The sequence below is a fragment of the Varroa destructor genome, unplaced genomic scaffold (genome assembly GCF_002443255.2).
Source record: "Varroa destructor unplaced genomic scaffold, Vdes_3.0 BEIS01000007.1, whole genome shotgun sequence".
Classification (NCBI taxonomy): Eukaryota; Metazoa; Arthropoda; class Arachnida; order Mesostigmata; family Varroidae; genus Varroa; species Varroa destructor.
Window position 1 is genome coordinate 22,168,637 of NW_019211460.1, and position 27,121 is coordinate 22,195,757.

Consider the following 27,121-nt stretch of genomic DNA (forward strand, 5'->3'; position numbering starts at 1 on the left):
CTATAGGTAACGATAGATAATTGCCGAAAAATGGCTGTGTCCTTATATCGCTTACTAGATCTTCCGGGCAGCCCCATGAAACCTTCAGACGGAAATTCTAAACGGAAATCTGAGAGATCAGTTTTGCCTTGAGATTGCAGAGTAACTTCAAATGGCCAACTGATCGACACGAGCACAGTAGGTACTTAATTTTGATGAGTCTAATAAGTTATAGGCACAGGTTAACGGGAGGGTGACAAAATTCCTGGCGTAATGTTATTAAACTTTCAAGGTATGTGGGGTGATGGCATAGCACGCCGATATCATAAAGCAGTTCCGGAATCTTTTATTGAGACTGGCTGCTAGCGCAAGCCTGCAATGAAAAAAAAATCTGTAATAAAACAATAAGAAAAATTGCAACGAGATGGTATTGCGGAAATAGTGAGATATGGCAATAAAACAGGCATGATGAATGTGGATTTGGAGCACTGTTTCAGGCCGAGCTAGCCTGATCTCGCTGTAGGCTACTTCAATAAGAAGTAGCAGCTTTGGCGTTTGACGTATATATTCACCACGAAATATAGATAAATAAGTAGATCAGCTTGCGTATGCTATATGGGTAGTGCTGTGGGTTAAGTCGCACGGATCGGGTCGTGCTAATCACCCGATGATGACATAATTTGCCAATCAAATAGCTTGCTGAAATACAGTATTTCTTTACTATTTTTATGAACACAAGGCTCGTAGTAGTCTGATCGCTTCGCTGGCGTCAGACGCTGCTGTGATATAAACCTCCTATTGTCCAAGACAGGATTAATTGTCCAGATCATGACGTAATAGACCGCGAGTGGTCTAGCGATTGGCGACATTCAATTATGTGCGTCAAGGACAAACCTGGCTTCTTTAGCTTGGTCTAAAACGTAAACAAGCAAAATTTGCTAGTAATCCCAGCTGCCCCGAGTTTCGAAATAGGATTGTACGTACATATACCTATGAGCCGACATAATAATTCATCTACTCCTAAGGTACCATTATGATAAACTAGTGTTAATTAGAAGTAACTTTCGTTGTTCAGTTAAATGAAACAGGACTAGCTAGAAGAAATAAATTAAGGATCACTATTTATGTGGATATGTATGTGTGTATTATATGTGTGTGGATCCCATTTGAAAGAACTGAAACGTGACAAAATCAAAAAATCACTGCATTGGGCGGTTTACTTAAAACAACGGAGACCATTTTTATAGGTCCAAGGGGAAAATATCAGCATTCACTCTTGAAGAAGAGTAACCTTACGCCATTTTGTAGACCGATTTATGAGTCCGCAAATATTTCTGGTCTCGCTGTGTTATGATTAGGAATAGTGGATAGTAGGGGGTACGAAAAGCATGAAAGGTCATAGTAAGACTAATTTGGACTAATAATTAAAGAGAACTTAAAGAAATATTGTAAATCAGCCTATTCTACTGTTGTCTCGGTCGGGATAACCGACAAGGAAATTTTCGATCGGACCATTTTCTGGTTGACATTGACTCACTGGTGCCGTTGAAGCACATTTTGATTTTTTTGGCTTTTATGTTCCCAGTGATAGGCAACGCAAGCGAAACAGCCTAGCCATCATCGCACGTCATGTTGATTAAAGCATAGTAAGCACCTAATGCTGTAACATTTGTAACAATTGTGTCGTAGGAAAAGTGCGAACATTTCCGGTATGCATCGATGTTATCGATTCTTGTACGTGTACCACGCGTCTCTATAGCAAATTGCATGTTGCGCGGCCGATCGGGTCGTAACTTGTGCCAACGCTTCCGCTGTTTTGCCATTGGCTAGTATTTCTATTTATTTTAATAGTTGTGGTCATTGCCGTCGTCTTCTTCTCCGACGTCGTCTGTCGTCGTCATTGTTGCGGGCTTCTCTTTCCCAGGAGTCGTAGGAGACATCCTTACCCTCACTCCTGAGCTTCGGTAGTAGAACCCTCTCCTAAAGGCAACACCAGCGCCGCCCCCCCCCCCCCCCCAGCGCCGCTCTCCCCCATCGGTTTTGCTCCGAGCAGTCAACATGAAGTCGCGCCACTGTGTCTCTCTGTTTTAATCTAAGCGAGATTTATTGCTGACTAGTCGCAGGCCATTAACATCGGTGAAGTGGTGTCGTTGAGGTGTGAATGAAGTGCGTTGTGGACAGCTGTATGAATGGGTGTATGGGCGACGTGAAACGTGAACGACATGACCAGCTCCCCAGACCGGGCGTGAGCTCCCTCCTAGTCAGGTGAGTAGGAAGCATGGTGTACTCAAGTCGCGGTAGTGCCTGGTGCGCGAAACCTTTGTGGTGCGTCTTCAATAGAGTCAATACGTAACTGTTGAGGACCGGATGCACACATAATTTAGCAATGGGCTAGATAAAGCTGAAGCGTCTGCCGGCCAAAATAAAGCAGCTGACAGCAGCCGCGCGGATGAACGAGTAATGGCAACGTTAGGATGAAGCTTAAATTTACGGAATAGCAGAAGAAAAGAACCGTTTGTCTTAGTGTAGTGCTGAGTTACATATGCGACGCTTCTGGAGAGTAGGCGCTGAGTGACAGCTTGCTGGTATGGATCAGTGGCTGCAAGCGGACCCTGAGAGAGGGCCGACCAGCATGCCGGTTTGTTTACTCTATGCCTGCGCTCTGGTTGCGGATGACGCTAGACAGAAAATACTAGTAAATGTTTCCGGCTGAAGCTAAGCATATGCTCGTACACAACTCATAGATCGAAAATCAATGAAAATGTCCTACCGTGAAGCAAAAGTATCTAAGTGCAGAACTTGATTCGAATTAAATGTGGCTTGGTAAGCAATTTAGTATTAGAAAATATGAGACACAATAATATCTCTTTTGATACGTATATATTTATACATTCAGTATTTGCAAGTCCCAACGGTGGCATCGGAGACTCTTCAATAACAGACTGCTTCGCATGAGTATACCACAAGAATTGACAGGTGAACCCGTCCTAGCGAAAATGTCGACCGAGTCTATCGCGTAGGAGAGTTTCCTAAAGTATCTTTCCTTTGACATATCCAATGGCGTAACGCATAGAGTCGCTTTCGTATGTCTCTAATTTACCACTGATGTATTACGGCTAATACGTGCTCTAAGGAATAATAGATCAATATTGTCTTGCTACATCTAACAATTGTGTAGTCTAAAATATTGAATTACTTCTATTCATTTTAGCTTTGCCCTTCTTTTCTTTAAAGAATCGGGAAAATGTGACTTAATTTAATTAGAACGTAGTTGTTTCATTTACAAATCTAAGTGAACGAATACGAACGAGTACTTGGCTACCTTTCAAGTGACAAAATCTACGATCTGTTTTCATTTCCATCGTTCTGTCGGGCGAATGAATCAAGACTCCAACACCCACCCACCCCCGCCCTGCAGCATCGCTTTTTTCTGGGGGTAGTTGTGCCAGCACACGCCTGTGGGTCTCGCTGCAACAACTATGCGCCCAATATGAGCAATGACTCATAAATCAACCACAATCTACCACCGTCTGCGTGTCCAACAAGCGCCGTTTCGAGATGAGGGGCAACACAAAGTCTATTGTAATTTAACAGCTCGGGTTTGATGATCGAACTCTACACTGAGTTCAAGTGCCCATTGTCTGATGACTAAAGTACAGTGTGTCAAAATGATTAACTGAGTAGGCATTGAGACGTACGGGTTCATGCACTTACCCAACTACGGAGGTCTACCCTGTCGTGAGTCAGGTTGGGCAGTCCAATAAGCATTTAGTAAGCAATAGTTATTTTAAGGTAAACACTTGTTAATCGGATTTGTTGGCCCGTTTATGATTTTTAACCTGGTAAACTAGTTTTTAGTAGCTTCCGCATATTTTATACTGTTATCTTATCTAGGAGAATGTCTAGCAAGCTATGAGTTGGCAAAATAAATCCTTTCTTTGGAGACGTATGCCAATGTAGCAGATGCTGTTAGAACTCAGACATAAAAAACATCCAGTGATTCGAGATGAAACTAAAGGACAGCTCAATTATAGCGTTCAATAAACCTATGGCTTGAAGAATTCAGACATGTTGCTCCAACTATTTCTACAATATTGCATGTTCTAACTAAAAACGTGACATGTATAATACAGAATGATGCCAGTGATCACTAGGTTCCTTATCAGCTATAAACAGTGTTAATTCTTACCAGTTTTTGGCGGTAGTTTTTATTTGATTAAATTGTACGTGCCACCTATCGAGTGATGGTGCAATGGCGACGTGCTTGCCTACTATATACACTTGAGTACAAGTGAAATGATCTAGAATAAGGCCGGGAGTGGTCACACTTCATTTCGCGTCGGTAGGAACCAACTGTCTGAGGCCGAACGTTCAATTAAGGTACCCAAAACAATTATAATATGCTTTTTGTAACAGGTTAGGTCGCACTACATCAGCAAGGTTAAATAGGCGTGTGGTATATTATGAGTAAACTGACAAAGAGTTCACTCGGGACCGTGTTCAACAAATTAAATATTTATAATAGATTAATTAAAATAGCCACACAAACACTCGTTCGTGTACTTGCTTAAATTTGCCGGGTTTTATGACTCCAAAGCGGTCTTTCCACCACCCTCTTCAGAACGACCTTACCGCCGATATAATTAAAGTCTTCATTCACTTACTGTCTATTGCGTTTCCGAATTGCCTGTCTTTCTGGCGGATCGTATGGCGTTACGGCCTGTCGTAGGAAGGTAAAAGAATTCCCGCTGTTTCGGCCGCAAACCGCCCGCATTTTCTGCGCGTTTTGTCGAGTTCTGACATTTCGATATCCTCGACAGCTGATATAGCTGTAGTGAGCTCCCAGTTTAAAAGATGCGTCGCCACGTAAGGTCCAGGAGCACAACTGTGCTTTGTTATAGTAAAAAACAGCCCCTGGAAAGCAGCAACTTAATAAAGTGACCATTGCAACGTCCATATTCGCTGACACGCATGAAAAGGCACCCGGTCGTGTATTCAGTCGCTTAGTCGTGCGCCGTTAGCCAGCGTGAGAGGCGATGGCACGTTTCCATTTTTCTATGACGCAGTACTAAAATTTTCTTGCGGTACTAGCGAAGTTCGGAACGTACGAAACTTATCGCTGAATGGGACCCACTAGCATTGAAATGTAGTTATCGCAGAATCGTGCGTTGTTGAGTAAACTATCGGGGAAGCTTGTGGCCGGATGCTTATCCGTTGGTCTTTTTCTTGTCGGCCAAGAGCGAATGAATTTAGGCGATATAAGGAGACCTGGTAGAAAGCTGGAACCACAGTTCGTCTGCTAACTTGATACTATCGAGTCGATATTATGGCAGCTCCCATGGATGTACAATACCAAAGAGCCAGTTTTTCCTGTAGCCACAGCAACCATCCAGGGAATGTTTGCTAGGTTTGAGTGTGGCGTTAAATTGGACTAAGAGTACGGCGGATGGATCAAAGGTAACTAATGCCAACTTGGATTGATTTCCGGGCGCAAGTTAAAACTTCCGCGCGCGTTCGCGGTGTTCACGGCAAGCACGACTTCGGTCAGGTCTGGGTTTAATAATTAGGTTGTAAAAAAGCGAAGGAGTAGTAAGGATTTTTACGTAGCTATTTCTGTATGATATTATGTATACTTGTGCGCACTTTTGTGGGCGACAGGTTCGGTTGTTTAGGCCGACTGGATAGTGCATGGCCTGTTGCACTAGGCAAATGGGGAAATGGCTTTTGTTAGGATCTTACTATGAGTGCAAACATGTCAGTTCACCGTGCAACATGACAATAATGCTGTCACTTCGCGGAAAGCTCTTGTTGCTACAGCTCTTTCTATATTGGTTCGATCACGGCAGCCATCTTATTAGATAGTTGGCCTGCAGCACAAACTAAGCTGAAACCTTCCACAATATTTGCTGCCAAACATGTGAATATATTGTTTTAGTATCGACGCCGGCATAAATTATTGCTAACATCATATATGTTGCAGTGAGTTAGTAATCGACAACGCGCTGTTATATTTACCGCCAGTGTATGGAAGATCTATTAAGGGTCTTTGGTTTCGATCCGACCTTCAGACCGGAGCGCCTTAGATCGTCTGTTTCAGGAGTCAATAAAAGGTACACTGTTTATTCTATATTTGCTCAAGTGCATAGCTAAACAATTGGAATTAATTAGTCGCCGTCATAGTCCAACAGTAACGTAAACCTAAACACACGTGAAATGGTCTATCACATGAGGCCAATAGGGCACGTACTTCAATCTGAATCAAAGCCAGTCACATGAAACACCCCGTAACGGGAGTACCGGACGTAAAACCTGAAAAATTTGTTGTCACGCTGCCATGTGAAAATGCCGCAAAAATGCACAGTTCTATAGATAATAATCTGGAGTGTTAAAAATACTAAACCATGTTTTTTTTTTTTAGCAAAGAAGCTGAGCGTGATTTGCGTCTGACAGTAAAGTATTCGCCAACTTTTTGAGCTAACAATGAATTCTGAGTATTACCTGTAGCTAGTGAATGACTGCTCGTTGAGTTCGTCATCATTTAAACACAATATTCAAATAACACACTGTTTTAAAGCGATATATTTGAGAGAAACCAGTTTTGAAGGACGTCGGAGTCCTGATCCATAAACGTCTACTGGATTCCTTAGCGATTTCTTCATTTTCTTACTCCTTTTCATTATATCAAATCATATAGAGTTTTCTAGGGAGGCATTCATCACATGAAGTTGATTGTATTCTTATGCTGCATCCCCTATTTTGCTAGCTTTGTAGATCTGCTGCTTAAATCGGACAAAAGAAGTATAGACATAGACAAAAAGTAGGGCCAGTTGCCTATTTTTTTCGGGTTTTGCTGCTTTATCGTTGGTGCCCATGAGAGCTAGCTAAGATTAAGACACCTTCGTGCGGTCCAAATTGCTACATTATCATTGTGCAAATGGGATGTAGCGAGACCAAGTTGCCACTTTCATAGAGCTAGCACAGAAACTCTTTTTGTATGCGGCCTCTATGACGCTATGAGGGGACTTTCGTCAACTTCTTCTTAGGATAGGTTGGTTAGTCACATATCTGTCTAGCTACAAAAACCTTCAGCTACCGATTTCTTCAGCAACTCAGCTGGGAAAAGCAACTAAAGCCCCCGATGGAACAAACAGGGTTCCGGTAGCTGCTGAGGAATCTGGCGGAAGGAGAAACGCAAGAAAAGAAGCCGTTACTTCCCTACCTTGCTATACTGCTAGCTGACAGGACTTGCAGGAAGGGAAAGCTACGGGCCTATCGATACCGTGGAGCTATGACGCCAGGAAAGAAGACGAGGGTTGGGTATCAGGAGGGGCTCTGAAGGGCTCCGAGTGTTTGTGTGTGTAGTGTGCCTACAGGACAGACTTCTCAAGGAGATCGGTTCGAAGTAGCCGTTGGCCAATCCGCACAGTTAGCTAGCTCCTAGCTGCACAGGCAGTGCTAGTTGAGCCACGGCAAATTGAACGGAAGTCCACTAGTAGTGAGCTTGATCCAGCACAGCAATGGAGATCGTACAAGCCATAGGAACAGCTACCACAATCCGGTACAGCAAGCGCCAATACACATGGTGGCGGGAAGACATCAGTCAATTCAATATCCTATTTGAGTTGCTATAGTTGCTGGGCTGTCCTAGTAAGACGCCGGCCGCTGGTATGGATGGCTTCGTCCTGCAAAGCCCTTCGGGTAACCCGTGGTGGTGGATCATCTGCCTGCCAGTGTCGGTAGTCGAACTGGCGTAGGGGGCCAGCTTGTTTAGCTGCAATCTGTCTGGTATATCATTGGATGCTTGCTTGCTTGCATCGAAGCGGCGTAACCTATTGTGTCTTGGCAATATTGTACGGCTCAGAGCTAACACGAGACGACCATGTGGTCTTCCCCGAACCGGAGGCAAAACAGAGAAGAGCTCTCTCTAGCATGAAGTTAGACACTGAAGCTGCTAGTGCTTCTAGAACGATCACCCTTTATTATGTCATCTCAGTGTGTGTTAGAATATGACAAAATAACTTTAAAGTAAATATGTACTTCTTGTGTGAAGCATTTGAACAACAAAAATATATATATATTAGTACAGTAAACTCACTTTGTCTGAAATCAAATGTATAAATATTTTGCCAAAAAAAAAATTTTAAACCGTACTCGAATCAACGAAGTTATGCTACGTTAGTGACCACGGTCCGTGTCGTTACCGCCCAATATTCGAGAAGGTCCCTACTTCGACTCGGCCAAGGCTGCTAATAGTAGTTCTGCCTAGAGGTCTTAGCCCAGTTTATTCACTTTTATTCTTATCTGTTCATTTAACTTACATCTTCAGCACCCTTATCGTCATCGACAGCAGCAGCACTATCAAGTGCATTGTCGGCTTTTCGTCAATTTTAGCATCAGCATTATTATCGCTTTATGTTCTTAGCAGGTAATTAAGGATGTCAATAGGCCACAAGCTGACCTGAGCAAATCCCTTATCCTTTTCCGCAAAGTACCAACAAGGTCCCTGAATCCTATCAGTAGTAGCATTACAATAGCAGTAGCACAGCCGTTGGTATTAGTTACGATAAGGCACTGTTTTTCGAAATCCGGGAACACATATCTCCGGGTATGTACAGGCTACGGATATGGACAATAGGCAACTGTAGATCTGACCGTCTTAAGTTAGGTGCTTCCGCGTGTTTGTGTGTATGCGGTTTGATGAAAGCATTTAGTAGTGCTCAGCAAAGACTACGCCACGTTATAGTGCAGCTTGAGAACGACGTCATCTGTGATCGTCGTAGGACCAGGGACCAGTGGCTACGGCGGCAAAGGGGTTCCTGTCTCTCGGCTGTCCTCCACCTGGTCCTTGACGCTATAACCATTTACTTAATGCTTCCTTACGAGCTTCTGTAATGATGGCGTTCGCCCGAACCGCCTCGGCGGACCTCCACCTGAGAGCTAATGGTTTTTAGTTTGCCCGCTACTTGACATAATATTTGCCTACTACACTGTCTCGGTTACGCAAGGCCGAAATTTTTCTCACTATGCGGTGAGTATTCTTATCCGATGTCAGACTACGAAAACCATCCGATTTGGTCGTGAATGAAGTCTGGAAAAGGTCATTTTATACTTCATAATCAGCAGTAACTGGCAGCTTCGGACAACCTGTTGACATAAGGTAACTTAGACTATAAACAGGCAACGTTGCGATGTTAAAGTCAGGGAGGTCACCCTGATGGCGCACCGCACTTAACTGAAGTAGAAATCAAGCTTTTTCCAGATCATTTTATCGATACGACTGTTAGAAAACCTAAAAGGCATATTGTCAGATGAAATGTTTATAATAAGGATTTAAATGTTCATATATATATATATATATATATATATATATATAGAGAGAGAGAGAGAGAGAGAGAGAGAGGCGGGGGGGATGAGAGAGAGAGAGAGGTAAACAATAATTATATACAATAATACGTGACTGATTAGGTCACTGGTTGTTCTAAGGTCCATTGTTTAATTTATAGAGCAAAATTTAATGAACTAGTAATAATAGGCTTAAATTTGAGAATTGCTTCCGCGCTTTCATGAATCTGTATGACAAGACCTTGCATAACATATAAATCGTCTGAAGTAGGTTTTTTGAACCTGAACATTACGCTTAATTAAATTATTCAGCGTTTGATTAATTACCAGAACTATGTATCTTCTAAATTTCCCGTAATCTCTGTAATAACCGAAACGTTATTGTGTCTTGGTTTAGAAAAGCTAGCTTATTGAACTGCCTATAATTAATCATAGATTAACATCTAACAACTCATAAAATACAAACCCGATTTTCTAGTGCGCAGAAAAATGAGTTATAAGAAGAGGCGTTCTGTATTGATTGTGGGTTCTCACGCAGCGAAACCCTAACGTTACGATACATATCATTGTTTGACACGCGATAAGTTCTCGGATCCGAACCGCGCGTCCGGGCGCATTAAGGCATGGTATAATATTGCCTATCAAGTATAGCATCAGCTGCTTCGTTCTACAAGGAGAAAGGCTCTGTTGGACAGCCCGATGAAGATTATGGATTATTCTTATCGAGTAAATGTTTTGAGAGAATGGGAGCTACATGGCCCAGATTGTCATATGCTAGTAGAATGTTAAGCTGATTTCAACATACGTTTGAATTTCCGATTATTATTGAGAGCCTATTTGCGCTAAGAAGTAGATTTTGCTGTCAGCCTGACAGCTTCAGGCCATGATAGTGACCTGCTAGGAAAAATTCTATTGTTTGAAATCGAAAATTGCTTAACAAACTTCGAGCTTCCACATGAACTTATCATAACTTAAGTTGAAAAAGATGCGTCTAACTGCAGCTTCGATGTTGCTATTACTGACTCGTCAGCTGTACATTTGCTTTTTTACCTAATATACACATCGTGAAAAATATTTTATCCACTGCTGCTGCCATTTGCGGCTTGTTTGCGTTTTCTTTTGGCCGTGTGTAAAAATCGATCAAACCGCAGCGTAGCACGTACCCACGGTTTTTCTTTCCCCAGAGTGCGCTATCTACCACAAGCTAAATTTTGGTACACAAGCCTCCGTTCTTTGTTTTGACGCAGTCGTCATGTTTCTTTCGAGGCCAGCCGCAACAACGGCATTTTGGGTGGCTTCGCTTGAGATGAGGAGCGGTAGCGAGAATTGGAGGAACTCCTGGCGGAGCCCCTGTGAAACAAGCGCCACAACGTGCGAAGAATTCTGTAGCACTGTTAGGCTAACCCATCGCTGGTGCTGCGGCGGGAACGTCTACCCTGGGCTATACTAGCCTCGACACCCATTTGCCCCTGGCGCAGGCTTTCTATATAGCAATGCGTTAGCACCGAGTCGCTCAGGAGAGGCTTTGCTAGCTAGTATTTGCTTGGTCGGTTGCTTGCTCGTTTCGAGAGCTGACTGCTCTGTAAGGTTACTAACAACAAGCAGCGCGAGTTTAGATGCATTTCATATATATATATATATATGCGTAGATGTACGTGTCTTCAACCTATAATGCTTTACACATCATCACCATAGCAAATGCAAGGCGATGCACAACCTCATAACGGCTCTTTCTTTTCAGTCGCGATTGTCTGCCTTTCTTGCTTTTTGCTAGCGTCCTCTTCATTGTGAGAACGCGCTCCTGGGCGGCCAGATAGCTTAGCTATTGTGGGGTGGCTTTAGTGGAAGAGGGCCAGTGGCCAAGGACCCTGGCGCCTGAACGTACGACTCCGTTGAAAAGCTATTCAGTACCAGTGAAGAGGGTCATCCGATTCCTGGCCTATTTTTTACCGTTCCGTGAACGACACCCTAACAGCCGTTTGGCCTCGGATCCTAAAATCCAGATCTTGTTTTAGCAGCAACGCTGACTACGAGGTCAGCTCTTTCGAGAAAATTCTTTTCTTTTGGCCTCTTTGCGCATAGTTGTTCTATTTGGCCTTTCTCCATTCGAGTATACGTTAAGGTCTGTGAGATATCTTCTTCACGCCCGTGGTTTATGCCCGCGCGCAATATTAAAGCCAGTAATCTTATGAACGCTTTTTGGCCAGCCACGTCTGACAGCATAACCTAATGGGCGTAGCTTGATGCTTCTTCCGTAAAGAGCAGTTCCAGAAATTACGTCGTCTTTTGGTCATTTTGCATACCGAAGGGTTTTCTTTGGGTAATCTGGTTACGGCACCATGCCGATTATCCATGCCGTAAGGAACTAGCTCGAAACTAGACCAAAGCTGGGAGTACCGGTTGGCACAAGTAAGTTCAGCTTAGGGTCCTTAAGATGTTTCGAGGTATTTTCCCAAGTCTCCAGGCTTCCCCAAGAATAGCCGGTGCACACCTGCTCCCCTCTCATCAAGGGCCAGCCGTCCAGTATCTGGATGCGTTTGGTTATAGCAAACGTCGAAAGAACGTTTCTAGGGTCAGCGCGCTCCGCAGGTGCCCGATGCCCGATAAAGTGGAACGCTACTTGTACTTGAGCCCATGCCGAACTTCTCAGTAAGAGTTAATATACGTGCGTATTTACAAAGCAGGATCTGAGCCACGTCAACTTATATGTGTCTGTGGCAAGATAGTCGTCGGGCTGCTCTTCGTTGCAAATATCGGATTGCTGATTCGTTTACTGCCAGACATACTCAACTTTAATTGTGTATAGCATACGTCGATTATTCGGCGTTCCATAGAGTTGTTATATGCTGTAGCATTATCTATCACCCTTTCGCTCTTTGCTTGCACGCCAATATGCCAGCTAAGCGCTGTTGCTGAGGGCCATGATAACAATCGCCCATATTATTAAATTAGGCGCCAATAACGGTCATGAATGCTGGGTTGGTGCTGGCTGACGCACGGGCAACGAAAAGGACTGAAAAACATATCGGAAATAGAATTAGTTTACTCATATCGCACCAATTTCGGCTACAAATAGGCGCGTAAATGACGATCGGCCAACGCTTGCTTCTGCGTCACGTCGTTAACGCCCGAACATATGGACATACCCAATCGATTTAGAAACGTTACGGTTATCGTTAAGCAGGAAGGTACCTATTCTAATCCTGATCGTCACGTAAGTGAACGAAACGAAACGTAGACACTGTCGTAATTAGTTATTAACTAATTACATGTTTCTATGTACTAAATAGTTTGAACCGTCTTGTTTGTATAATGAAAAGAGCCCTTTTTTTTTACCGTATTTGACAGGTATGCGTTCCTCTGTACGAAGGGACACCGAAAAAATTTAGCATGCTCCATTGGTTCTTACCCTTGAGTAAATTAACGTGGTGGGCGGTCGGAATATATGAAAGTATGTGTCGCGCCCACAAAGACTGAATCGGTTGGGGATTGAAGCGCCTGTCCTGCGTTCAACGGGGCGTTAAACGACGGGATTGGTCTTACTAGTTTCAAGACGTAGCCGTCATCTGTTGCTGCTAGGTTGAAGAAGAATACTTGTTATATCTGCAGGCTTTCTCTTGGATCAATAACAACATCACATATAAGTACCAACGTCGTTTTTTGGTTATGTAGCCACAAGCAATTGCGCACTTCCCCAGCCAGTCAGCTAATCTCGCCGTGGCGCTGCATCGATGTGTTTTCTTTTACTAGCGCTGGGAACGAGGCTGTCTATGAAGAGGCGTATCTTAGAAGCTAGCTGCCTAGACGAAAACAACGGCTCTGTTGTAATACAAAGACTGAAGTGCTCTTGTAAGCTGAAGGCACTGCGACTGTAACAACAAGAACAGCAAGGCTAATTTCCACATGGCCGTGAAGACTACCACTGCCATTGGTAGTGACGTAATAACGAACAGTGGTCCTGAAGTCTTATACAATACCCAACATTATCCAAACAAGCCAACACATCCACCTCTCAACTAGCCACAGGGCTTGCATTCGCCAGGTGTTTTCTACAAACATCTTCAACGCTCGGACACAGTTCAGTTAGCGCGCGCACTCACTCATACATGGTAGTACATCTATCCATTCACAGACGCCCAAACTACTTCATACAGACCTCTATTGCAATCCATGCCGCGATTGTTGTTCGTGCTGGGGGCGCCCGCATCCACCCGGACACGCAAGTACCAGTCAAGTTCCGTGGCGTTATGCTTGCTTCCACACTGTCAGTCTTTTCTGCTCTTGCCCCGTTCGACTTACGCTTCACATTGGATAGCAACTAATCTAATTTGAGTACAAGTAGCGGGTTAGCTTAGTGGCATGGTATGCCAATGTTGATACTGGTGATGGCTTGCCAGCCACGGATGTTCGGGTGGTGGCAGACGAGGAAAACGAAAACGACGAACGGGATGTACTCTTCATTCTAAGCAAAGCGACGTAAACGCCCGCTTGCCATCATCTCGCGGTTATAGTTTGCGCCAGACTCAGTTGAACCGAGGAGGTGAAGGGGCCAGGGGGCGGAGAAAAAGCGGGAGACGTATAGGAAGAGCAAAAGAAGAAAGGGAAACTCTGAGAGATTGTGCTGTTGCCTGGCGTTCTCTGTAGTTCCCTGGATTCACTGAAGCCTTCGATGCCTTAGTGAACGCTGCCAGCAATCTACAGAAGCGTGAAGCCGAGGCGCGCATCGGTCTCCTGGCTTGTACACCCGCCCCTAGCCGCGCTACTGTTGTCTCTCGTTTTGGGTTAAATAAAATGCGACACGGAGGCCGCTATCTCGTGTATGTACTTGTGGAGGGCGGATGGAGGGCTGGTTGGCGGCGTCGTGGCCACGTGATGCTAGTGATGGCGGCGATCTCAGATATGGGTGGAAAAGCAGTGTTAGTAGGTAATGGAAACGTGGTGGAAAAGCGAATTACATGAAAGAACTAGAACCAAGGTGACGGCGAAACTTTCGCCACATCGTGTAAACTCGGGGGAATGGCGAACAAAATAGCATGTACTTACTTACCACAGCATATACATAGATTTGTAATGTAACTACGATATGCATGTAAAAACACGCGGTGTTTTGTTTTATCCTTAACTTAATTATATACTTGAACTTAATTATATATTTGTTGGTAAATTAAGAAATGTAATTTGTATATGATGCGTTTAATGTAATTGATATACACGGTGCTTTTTTAAATAAAAACTTGCTTGCTTTTAAACACGGGTTTCGTCATATCTGCTTTTATGAACTCAATGTAAATTGAAGAATCAATTTTTTCTCAGGTAATGTTTATATACGACAGGTTATAAATGCACTTGAAACTTCTAGGTTTGTACTTAATGCAGCTACGACTGAAAACTTGAAAATGCTTTTACCGCACCTAGGCTAGATAGAGATTGTTTAGTAAGCGAACTTAGCTGCATAGATGGGGCTTTAATTATACAAGCAATTTGTAAACGCCGAACTGCCCCTGTCACGACAAAGTGTCCGTTGTGCAGAGAAGTAGGATTAACTTTCATAGGATATGCATTAAAAGAAACGTCACGCAGCACCACGTGTCATGTACCCTTTGCACCATGGCAGTTATAGAACGTTGGAGTAGAGCAAGGGTAAATTTGGGTTGCATCGAGTAGGCTCTAAGTTGTATGGCTGAACCTACTAGCACAGGCGACTCCGGCTACGTTTGACGAAAAAAAAGTGTTCATTAATGGGGTGAAGTATTTGTCCCCAGCATGTAACCCCAGCATTTAACAGCAGTAAAGCCGAAAGTTGCTAACTCTGAGGATCTCGCTTGCATATTATGAAGCCCGCAACAGAGTAACTACGAAAGGGCACCTATGAGCCAATTATTCGCACGTTTTACGGGCTGATTACAAAAAGTCGTTCAACCGATATTCGTTTGGCCTACTCGTGTGGTACTTGGCTGTCGTTAAGCGTATCAACGTCAAGCCAACGTTTAGTCTGCTGCAGTTCAATGATGGTGTTTGAGAGAGAGATGTATCAAGTAGGACATGAAAAATGGGACATCTAGATGACAGGGTTAATTTTGTGAATCGGTCGAATATAATTATACAGTAGTAGTAGTAGTAGTAGTAGTAGTAGTAGTAGTAGAACTACGGGCCACAACAGGCCTGTTTAAGAATTCTGCTTGAAGCGTAATCAGATCCAAATCTAATTGGATTCTCTTACAACCAACTGTCTCGCAGCCGGCCTCGATGTCATGCTAGTAAGCATACAACTAGATTTGGGTACGTTCTTCGGTTTTCACACGTTGTCTTCACGAGTGCTCACACGCGTAATGGCCTGGGCGCCTAGACCTCTGATTGAGGAAGCTGGCACTCGAAGGTTCAAGCACCCCACAAGTGCAATTAACTAAAAAAACAGTCGTCCCATAAAGTTTAAATTTTATTTGACTCTACTAATTCTTATGAAAAAGCAAGTAATGCTCGAGACCGCTTGCGGTCTGAATTGACATGGCACTCTTGCAAAGCGTCATGTAAAACACGGCCCCCAGGCATATTGAATAGCTAACCGTCCAAATATCGTGTAGGCCTAACTCAAAACGATTAATATTCTATGTTACCTTATCCGGTGGAGTAAATATATATTCAGTGTCCTCACTATTATATAATAGCACGCATACAGTAAGGTGCAGCTAACTATTCGGTGACGTTCTTTGCGCGATTTACAGATGAGATAATGCTCTAATGTACTGCATTTTTATATAATAGGACACCAACAACGTTGAAAGTGATCCGAAGACCATGAAGTTAACAGGGAAAAGGGTCTCTTTGATTAGTTTGAGACAATTGTCAGCGATACAAGCTATGATGCCTGCGAGGTTTGAAGCTGAATAATAACTCATAAAGGTTAAAATGAATTACTTGCTTAAATATTATATCAATTATAAATAAAACGAAAAAATTGAAGTAGACGCGGGAGGCGTCTAAGTAAGATCATTTTTCCAAAACTGACAATCATACATGTTAAGACTGGGTAAGTATGAAGTTCTAAAATAGTCTGCTTCTATTCTAAAAAGCCGTTCTAACAGACATTGACTACGCCTTGTAAAAATTCTGGTTTCGTTACTAACAAGTTTCTACGTCCGACGGTGAGTATTAAGGTATTAGTGGAAGAAGTGGTCGAGGCGAAGTTAAACATACCGACGCTGTAAAACACACGAAGATGATCAGTGTTGCAGGATACATAAAATCATATGAAAGCCTTAGCAGCGGCACCACACTCTTTTGTAAGGCAAATATACTGTTCCACTTAGGCCCAGTTACATTATCATTGGTTGAGATCATTGTGAGCGACATCGTAGCGTAGCGTTTCGACACGGATCGATCTGCTGCATTATTCAGTGAGAGTCAGAAATAGACGTCCTTGGGAGTTATGTAGGATCATCCAAGGGCTTCTACTTTGCTTGTTGTAGGCATTTTCAAATACTCGCTGTATGGTAGTGTTTCTTCATAATTCACAGCTGGGATCAACTTTGAGAAAATGTCTCACGGAGAATGTTTGCCAACCGCCGAAAATTCACTACATGATTGTGCTGAACCATATACTGTTTACTTTTTTGTCGGCACAGGGATTTCGTCTAGATTCTGAATGAGTCTAGAAGAAGAAACTTGGACGAAAGAGGAACTTTCTAAGGCGTCCCATCGTCTGTAACGTTTCACGTGTAGCTGATGTACTATGACCCCATGCTATTTTACAACGCACTCAAGCTTGAAAATGGTTTCATATACATCGTGCAACAATAGGCACAAGCCTATTGTTGCGATAACAATATCATACTGAATAAGCGCCCCTAATATAACAATCGATAAAAAAAAACTATATCTTTTCTGCGATTATGAACGCTCATCAGTCCAGCCTCTTTTTCCTGAATAAATTGAAAGTGTTCTTACCGGCTGATGAAGTGATAGTACATCAAATCTGCTTGTGTCGTAGCACCCGCTCGACAACCGGCTGTACAAACCGTACCAAAAGGACCTGCTCTGATCTGAACAACACAGGACAGGAGACCTGCACCGCGGAACGAATCGCGGTCAAACGGCAATGCTATCAGAAGCATGATCACGTACCACCGCTGCATCCAGACGTCGAGTTTATCCATGAGCACCGATCATAGTATGTGTATACAACTATGTTCAGCGTAGGTATCTCCCAAACTAGCCACGCTATCCTTCGACTTCGCTCAAACCAAACTTGGCTGCCGGTCTAACCAAAGCTAATATTTATCGGTCTGTCGTACCATTCACTCTAAAAAATAAGTGCCCATTACCTATATATATATATATATGTATATACATATACAGCGCCCTAACTTGCGCTTTGCCTATACGACTTATGCAATTGCATTGTCTAACATGGCACACATGCCTCTATAGTATGTGGCGAACGATAGTGAACTTCCTCGATCGCCTCTGTCGCCGCTTTCGGACATAGTTGAGATTTAAGCGTTGTCACGAGGAGGACACAGACACGTGAGGGTTGGGGTTTGTATGAAGTATTGCACGACTGGCGCATGTGGGACTAGGGCGCGCGCGGGCTTTGAGTCTGATAAATTCAATCGCTCTGTCTCTTGGAGACAACTCAGCCACGCCAGCGAGTGAAGCTGGCAGACCATACGTTCGTTTACCTTTTTTACTGGCGACCATCTAATTGCTTTTGCAGCTTTTGGCTCGCTCCACGATTGTTCGGAAGGGTGCCTTCAACTGTCCTGCCATACGAATATCTCGTTCCTGTAATGCATAATCCGTTATGCATAAGGCGAATGTAATCCGTAGATACGTATACTTCGCTTTGGCAGCAATGGCTTAGTGATAGAAAGACAGAGTTGTACGCGCGCTCGTATGCATAGACACTCTGGTCACCATTCAGGTTTGATATTTAACTAGGTTTAGCTGCGAGCGGAAGCGTTCTTCGGATCGAAATGAGTCCGGCTGCTTCCGTGAGTGACGCAGCCGGAGTCTGCTGCTGCAAACCTTTCAGCGGGTATTTAGTCGAACATCGCTGGCAGTAACCGGTAGTTTCTTGGGCGAGCACCCAAAACGGATGACGGATGCGTCTACATAGGTCGTACCCGAAATTACTTCCTGTGCATTTATCAGTGAAAAGAGATACTATCGAATAATAATAGATAGATGTAACAGAGGAGCTGTAGAGATGAACAAAAGGGTAGAAAACGGTACAGAGACAAGCGTACGCAATGCAAGCGTTCGCCACCGAACGGTGATGGAAAACATGCGTGAAGGGGGAAGGGAGCGACAGCGCACAAAGGTATTATATAAGTGTCATACGTGAGTATTTCGATCTTTACATAAGTATCTTCATCAATAGGCCACAACCATGAGGTACGTCAGCGCTAGATATTGAAGAAATGGAACGCGATATTCCTTATTAGTGGATAAATGTGCCATCTCTGATGAGTTATGGACGAGTGGTAACTGGCAATAGGTAAATGTGTAGCAATCTGTGTTAATGAACAAGGCCTGTGCTATTTTTGTCGTAAAAGTAACGGATGGTAATAGGTACTCTTTCTTGGGCTTTCAATTAAAACTCATTGGTATCGATAGATTCAGTGATGTCTATTCAATACAAAAGTTAAATCTAAAAAATTAAAGAAAGACGAGTATTTCATATGTGACCTTGTAGCTCTATTGGGATATATCTCTACTGCACGGCAGAGCAAATAACAAATCTAAAGCTACTTCGCGCTTTGGAGATTTATCAGTTTTGAAAAGCACACTACTACATGTCTCATGTTAGTCTGAAAAATCAAAACCCAGTAACGTGATTAACACAGGAGGTGACATACCCTATTATATAAAACAACATGATATATAACAAGATATTTCTGTCATCACCTCATTAATACCTCTGTCAGTTTTCAATAGGCAAACCGCAGGCAAAACTCTACCTGTACCGTCCTATCCTCTGAAAAAGGTCGGAAGGCAAGTTCGAGGAGTGTTCTAGGAGGTGCTTAAGCGTGCGTTGTGCCACAATGAAGAAACACCGATAAGCGGTATATAGCCGTGTGGCATACACTCTGTGCATCATATATGATTTGTTAATAATCTAGAGTAAGCCTTAAATATTATGAGCGGTACTTCCTGCAACAAATCTAAAGCCAGCCTTAGCTTCTAACTACTGCTCGTCGCCACTTGAATAAATTATCTATTGTAGTTTCTCACGTTTCGTATCGCCTATTTAAGTTCCGCTCATCTGCAGCCCTCAGAAAGTTCTACGCTGTCTGTTATGACAACTGAAGTGAGCGATAAAGATAAGAAAGCAGAGCCTACTATGAATATTGATCGACTGGTCCTGCCGCCAAATCAAATGCTTGACGGTTCTCTGCGCCCGGCCACAGCTCTACGTATCGAATGGAGTCAGTAAAGTAAAAGATACCGCCCTTCGCTGCGCTACATTTTGTTCTTCGCACACTATTAAGCACCATGACTCTTCCACCACTTTCACTTCTACCCTCGCCCCCAATCGAGCCTTCCGTCGGCCTTTCCCGGGCTGTTGAAAGACGGCCTGGGCCATTACGGGATGGCATACACGCACATGTTAGTGAATACATATATGTCAAATAAAATGGCGTTTCTTACTAGTCCTAAATATGTATGTCGTTATGTCGTCTGAAAGCTGCCTATTTCGATATGCGTTAGGCAAGACGCAGAGAGGGGCGACGAAGCCTACGTCCCAAAAAAGAGTAACCCGCTGAGCGGGAATCAGCTCAAGTCAAGAGAGGCAAAATGGAAGAGCAGACACATTGGTGTTTCGACCGCGGTTTTTCTCCTCAGAGCCTGAAAACTTTTTCCGAAGAAGTGTGTTTGACAGACCTCGTACGGGTCTTGTCGCTTCCCATAGCTTCGGGCGACCATCCAATGGTCCCTCAGTAGTACTTTTTCGTTGCCTACACTGCCTAACTCACAAAATATCAAAATGACTTCTCTGTGTTATTCTGACCTAAAGCTGCCTCTTTTGCGAGCCGAATTCGAGCTACGAGGAGTTGCCGGACTGGACGTTCACTCGTTGGTAGATATGAACGACGAGTAAAACTTTGTGCCCTCCAAATTGGACATACGTCTTTTGGTTCATCCGCCTTCGTTGGCCTATATTTTTTCTTGCGATTTTGTTACAGCTCAAAATATCGACTGTAGCCAATACCACAATGAAAGAAACGATTGTAGGGAGGCTTTTACTGCAAGATGTTGCAAGACTCAACTGCGTTTTAGTAAACGTAATGACCAAATGTAAAAGGAAAAAGACGAAAAATTTTTATAAGTGGAAGAAAAATTACTAAAAAGTTTTTTAGACGTGTGTATCTGCTATGGACACTAATTTTGGTGGGCACTCGTTGCAGAGGTACGCATCTCTGTGGCTTCCAGTACCATAAAATGCTAGTAGGCGCTTTTAACCGTGTTTGGGGCAGGGAGGAACCGTGGATTTCTGTTAAAACGTCGTTAGCTGGGGTATAGACCGCTTTACACAAAACAGCTTTATCTCACGAAGCACGAATCCCACAAGTAGGTCAAAGTGAGAGCCGACTCGGCCTCCGAAACGCCAAGTGCTGCAACATTTCATTTTCTGGGATATTTACCACACCGAAACCTGTTTGAGTTTTTTCTGTAAAACACGAGACTCATTGGTATTAATATATGGTCAGCCACAGTGGGAGTTTTTATTGAATTGCGTACAAGCGACAATGATTGACTCACTGAATGTACAAATGTTATACCTTTATTAGTATTTCGGGTAGCAAGCATGTTAGTGGCAGTTATCAGGTGCGATAACATGGAGCTGACAAGAAATCAGGAAGTTTTTAATTACTCTGTTTATTGCCCATTCAATTATATCTCTTCGGACAAATCTGTTTATGTGTGTCACGGGAGCTGAGGTGCACAATTCCGTTTATTTTTGATAACAATGGATATCCGAATTCTTTACGTTGGAGTATCATTTTACAAAGTTGTCGGCCATGCTCTATGTATTGCGGCGCATGCCCGCCAATGTATACCCAAGTTGAACCCCCAATATATGTAGATCAAACATTACAATAGCGATCGTGCAGAACCTTAAGTGTAGTTTCGGTCTAGATTCTCCAATAAACCTTAAACGAGACATGTTTACCAATGAAATTGCAAACGCTGTTTTCAATGCATTTGGTGTGTTTTCTGAATCGTATTAAGTATTTTCTGTCAATGGCCCAAGAGGCCACTTGATATGGGTTCACTACAGAATTCAACCCAGATAAAAAAAAAAAACATACGGAAATCAAGTTTCTCTAACACGTACAAAGTTAGAGATCAAATCACACTCCTTAATATCTCAATATGCGTGTATGGAATTTTTGAGAACAAAAAAAGGCTTCGCTAGACGTCGCTTTCTTGAGGCCCGATGCTTATTTTTCATTTTACTCCAATTTTATTTCAGCCTGTTTTGTTGCGTTTGTACTCATTTTTGTTTCGTCTTTCTGTACTCTGATTTTTTCTGAGAGATGCCTGCTAAAGATGGACAAATTTCCGTTCGAACCCAACCGGCTCATTGCTGCTATTGTTCGACTGCGCTATGTTCACGATTTTCTTCGTTCTCGCTCAGCCTGCTGCGCGTGCCACCCTCCGCGATGCTAGTTGCTTTTCCGGGAAGCATTCATTTTATCGAACAGTTCTGGTCTCAGGCACGATTCTAACTGTTCCTTAGCCTGAATCGGTACCACAGAATCCCGAACACGGCCTTGCGTCATGACTATGTAATCCACCATCAAGACCTTCAAATGTCGGTCAGCATAAATATATGGACCCCTTGACTACGGAGTATACGTAGTCTTATGGAAGCTGGCCCATGCGCACAGGCATCTCATTCATTTGTCCTCGAGTTACTGAAATTGCGAATCGTCAGAATGGTGCAGACCGAAAAGCAATATGACGGCCCTTTTACGCCAACTCGCGTCGCTGTAACAGCCGCTTATTCAAAAATCCAGTGAACGTTGTTTGCGGTTGGTGTTTGGCGGGCCGTACACACACGAATATATCCAGCGACCGAATCGCTCACGTACGAAATGGCACAGTCTACTAGGAAACTCGCTCATCACTTGTCGGACTATTGCCACTGCTGCTACTAATACAGAGTTTCGAATGAGTACAAATGAAGCGATGAAGCTACGGATAGACACCTCGACCAATGTGCATGCTATACATAGAAACATTAGTTGATCCAGATGGAAATTAGATTAGAATCTGACCGTGAGGCCAGTGGGAAAAGTAAAATCCTTCATGCGTTTTGGAGGACGGGGGCTTTGAATTCCCTCTCTGTGCTCAAGGCCCCTCTATTTTAGGCAGTATGCACTTTCCGAGCCTCTGCGTGGTAGTGCTGGGTAAGGCTGAGGTCCTGCAAACCCCGCGGCCTGCTCCAGCTAGTTGGTTGAGTCGTATGCGTTTAGAGCGCTTGCTTTTCGAATTAAGGACTAGAGAAAGTCCACCACCCCGCGTTTCGTCGGTGGGTTTGCCAGTCTCTCAGTTAGTCGCCACGAAAGACCTCGATTCATTATTGCTACTACGCTGCCAGATGACAGCCGCAGTAGCGTTACCATCAGCACCAGTAACCGTTGTTGCCACCAACGCAACTTCAACCAATTCCCCCAACTCCAACGACATCGACGGTCTTCACGTGCATGGGGCATAAGAAGATCGTGAACCGTTCATGAACATTGTATATACATCGGACGTACAGAGACATGTACATTACAAAACCAGGGGCTAATGCCACGATCACAGCTTCAGGCAAGCCAGGAAACGGCAAAAGTTGGTTAGAGACAGTGGCCTCAGTGAACATCGAAGTGTTGTCAGCACAGGTTAAAAGTTTCCGGCGTTCTATCCGCGTGCCCGCCCACTAGCAGAGCGGCGAAAAACCCGCCTAACGTATCGGTAGTATTCACAAGCCCTCCATAGTCTTCGCGGGGTTCCTTCGTGTTCTTAAAACTCCCGCGAGAGCATGTCGGCATCTGCTATCGCTAGCGTTGTATCTGTCCGGCCGTTCAGTTTCGGTCAGATGGTGTGTGCTCTTTTGTGATTGACTAGCAGTTAGTATAGTGGCACACATTTATTAAATGAGCACATCGGTGAGGCCATTGCCCACATGTCTCGCCTCCGGCTGATTCTCCGACGGCGTCATCTATCTGTACCATCCACTTTTACATGCTTTCTTGCTGATCCAACTTTCGCTCTCTTTGGGCGGGACCATTTCTATTAATTTTAATATCTCTTTTTCAGCTTTTTTTCACACTTAGCCTGCTATCTTTAAATTGGCAGTTGATTCGGCTATGCAAAGAAGTAATAACATCGTTGTTCATAGAGAACCTCATTGTCGGCCTGAAAACGTTTGTATTTTTTAAGCTAATTGCAGGATTCGTAGAAAATAGATGATTAATTTCAAGTTCGACAATAATTATTATAGGCTGGCTGCAAAGTCACTCTGCACCCATGAAGTCTAGGCGAACAGATTGAATTCCGTAGACTCACGAAATCTAGATTCCGTTTTTGGTACCAAACTACATTTTATACTTATACCCGAGGCGTATTGCTTTAGTGTTAACTATGCCTGAATATGCTACATCAATGGTTACATTGTATAATCTATAGAAGTGTGAATTTGGCTGTTCCCTTTTTCGTGCATTGGGGAACCCCCTTAGCACTCTGCCTCATCCTGTACCTAAGATCTAACACCGATTCATCAAAAATAACGTTTTCGGATTAACCCTACATGGGCCATTTCATTTGGGTCTATTACACCATTTAACGGATCTGCAACACCTGTGAAATAGCCGCTCTGTAATCGCGTATCTCCAATATCCATAGAGAAGTCCTTTCCCAATCCCCTATGCTACTTGGCACAATCGGCATGCAGAGTAATACCATAGCTCATACACAGCTCGCGGTTTCGTTCAAGAGCAGTGAGTCAAAGTCGACGGTAGAAATCGCTGAGCCAATGGGGGCTGTTGAGCTAATGGGGCGTGTTAAGTTGTGAATGGAATATAGACAGCTTAACAGGCTTTGTTCGAGGTTTGTCCTACCCTTGCGTAATGTCCGTTATCGAGGAAGGAGATGACGAAGCATTCCGCTTTGTCAGGCCTTTGCGCTCGGTTTAAAGTAGTTCGCACACAGTTACGTTGTTCTATTGTGAAGGACATCGCTGGAACCACGAAGTACAAACGTGGTAGCTTTTACTGTGTTTAATTTTACAAGGTCGCGTAAGCTCGATCCGACCTTGATTACTGTGATTCTCTTAATGGCATTCAACCACATGACATGTAGACAGGGCTCATGATCAAACGTGAACACACTGGATCAGGAAGGAGAGCGATTTTTTGACTCGATGTCCTTGAATTCACGATACTGCTAGCATGATGTTAGCATGATCAGAGCTTGTATATTCCTCGAAATACAGGTACATGCACACAGAACCAGATACACATGTATATATGTACTGACAAGTAATGCTATACGCCATATGGCACCTCTCCACATATTTATAAATCGAAGCCTGCCTCTTAAATTTGCCAATTTTTGTCCTTCTAAGCCGTAGCTGTCATTATTGGCGCCTTGCATGCAACAAATGCTATAGACCACCGCGAACATGTATAACCTTTTGCAAAAATGCAATCAGAACACAGTACATATAATAAATAGGCTCTATCCAAATATAATAAGCCAGCACCAATGGGAGCTACCGAAAAACGATAACCGTAGAGTTAGGACCGTCCGGAGGCAAATTTCACTACATTTATCTATTGTATATATATAAGATGGGGTAAGAGTGCGGTAAATACCATTTGAAGTACTCAACAATACAGCTTTAAATGATCAGGTCATGAGAAACTACAAAATAAGGAATTATGAAGAAAGGCAAAAATAAGCACGCGTGGGAAGGATTTCCATTTCGTACTATCAGTCTTGTCGCGTCTGGCGGTCGTCGTTTCATTACTAATGTAAGTTACGTAGTTGCTATAACGAGATTAAGCGCTTATGTTCGTACGTTGTTACGATTGAGCAAGGCATTAGGCAAAAACAGTAGGTAAAACCGACGACGAATGTTCAGACCACCCAATTTACTAAATTGACTCCATTTTGTTTTCGGCTCGAGCTGCGTACTACTCGTCGATTATAAGCAGTCTCTATTTTTGTCGGATGTGACTCGTGTTTTTTGAATAGTATCAGTTTGCATAATGCGCCGCTGTAAAGTCGGCTCCCACTTGACCTGTGCTCCTTGACCTCCGATGCGTCATTGTCTGGTGAATACATAATGACTAATAGAGAAAGCCAGAATGGAAGTTTTAACGATGTTTAAGCACAAAGCGGAAGGTGAACTTCGACCTCTGCATCAAACGTTGGGCTAGCTAGTCCAAGGGCTCCGGGCCTTCAGTTGCTGGAGCTGCGTTGAAACATGTTTTGAAAATGTCCCTAGCGCCATTAAAGCTAAATGAAAACGCATATATCGAACAATCGTTGAACAAACGATGTTCAGATATGTCGTGATACGTGTTCTACCTATTAACTCATATTAACTTGACTCATAAGTACGGTCAAGTCTATGATTGTACGTTACGCGACCATAGGCGAAAAACGGTACTAGTAGAAAAGATTCATGCAAAAAGCAAGTACAAGAAATAATTTTTGTTATCTTGGTTGTGAATCGTACTGTAAACGTAGAAGAGGCCATTGTAGACCTTCTGTATAGCGTACACGTTGCACAGACATGTGTCGCAGAGCTAAATTTTAATTACCAATCCTTACTAATTTTATTTAAAGCCTTTGCCCCAGTCTAAACCGATAACATACGTCATAACATATATAACAAGTCACTATCATCACAAGCGTCGTACTTCAGCTCGCTAACTACTGGTGCAACAAAGGGGCCTTGTCAATCGTTTTCTGTTCTAGTGCTCTTTATCAGACCGTACCATATAATGTACCCAAAGACCGCAAGGAGGAATATAGTTTCTTTATCATAATTGTACCACTTGATCCCTTAGTTTCAATTCGGTATTACGGCATCGTGTGAAAATAGATGGTGCGAGCGAAACCGCTGGCGGAAATTATCGTCTAAAGTCTCGCGTGCTTGTGGAGTTATCGGAAGATTTATTGGCCGCTATGGCATACCTTCAGGACTTAATGGCAGAAGTACATGCGGGTCCGCAAACCTGCTTGTGAGCGTGTTCAGGGTGCTTGCCCCTCTGTCTATAGTAAAGTCTGCCTATAGAGTGTTTATAGTAAAGGTTCAGCTGCGCCGCGTTCTGGAACGTCAGTATTACACAAGAAGGCCGCTAGCAGTGGAGGGTCCGGTCTCTTGACCGCTGACCATCTCGTTTGAGATCTCCCCCTCCTCCATCTCTATCGTTTTCTTCTGCTTTTTTGGTATATCTCTCATTACGGATATCGAGATTGCGAGAACCAAGCGACGGGATTAGATCAACAGGGATGCCATGCTGGCCGAAGTATTGGCTTCAGTGGAACAGATTAGGAAACTACTGATTGGGTTGTTTGATTTAGTCGTCGGGTGTTTTTCGCCTTTCGAATTTCACGGAGAATCTAGACACAATTTGAAAACATCGGTGGGATCCGGTTGTTGACACAGTGGAGTGGCACAGCTTTCTGTTGAGATGCCGGCCAGTAAAGCAAACCAGGAATTTGGAAGATTCACTTAGATGATTATGCCATCGATGCATGCCTAGCGCGGAAAATATATCCGCAGTTTGTATAT

At 43.5% G+C, this 27,121-nt stretch overlaps 2 protein-coding genes across 11 annotated transcripts in view; one reads left to right on the forward strand and one right to left on the reverse strand.

Moving 5' to 3' along the window:
• Window positions 1-27,121, reverse strand: part of LOC111254525 (uncharacterized) — a 139,459-nt gene that overhangs the window by 3,420 nt on the left and 108,918 nt on the right. The window lies entirely within an intron of this gene.
• fz2 (frizzled 2) overlaps window positions 2,028-27,121 on the forward strand; it is a 92,729-nt gene continuing 67,635 nt past the window's right edge. For 9 of the 10 annotated variants that reach the window (XM_086975101.1, XM_086975105.1, XM_086975100.1 and 6 more), the window contains exon 1: window positions 2,028-2,244. The gene's annotated coding sequence lies outside the window, so the exon portion shown is untranslated. Of the gene's footprint in view, window positions 2,245-24,517; window positions 24,809-27,121 lie in introns of those variants that run through there. The other variant, XM_086975102.1, reaches the window with a different exon arrangement.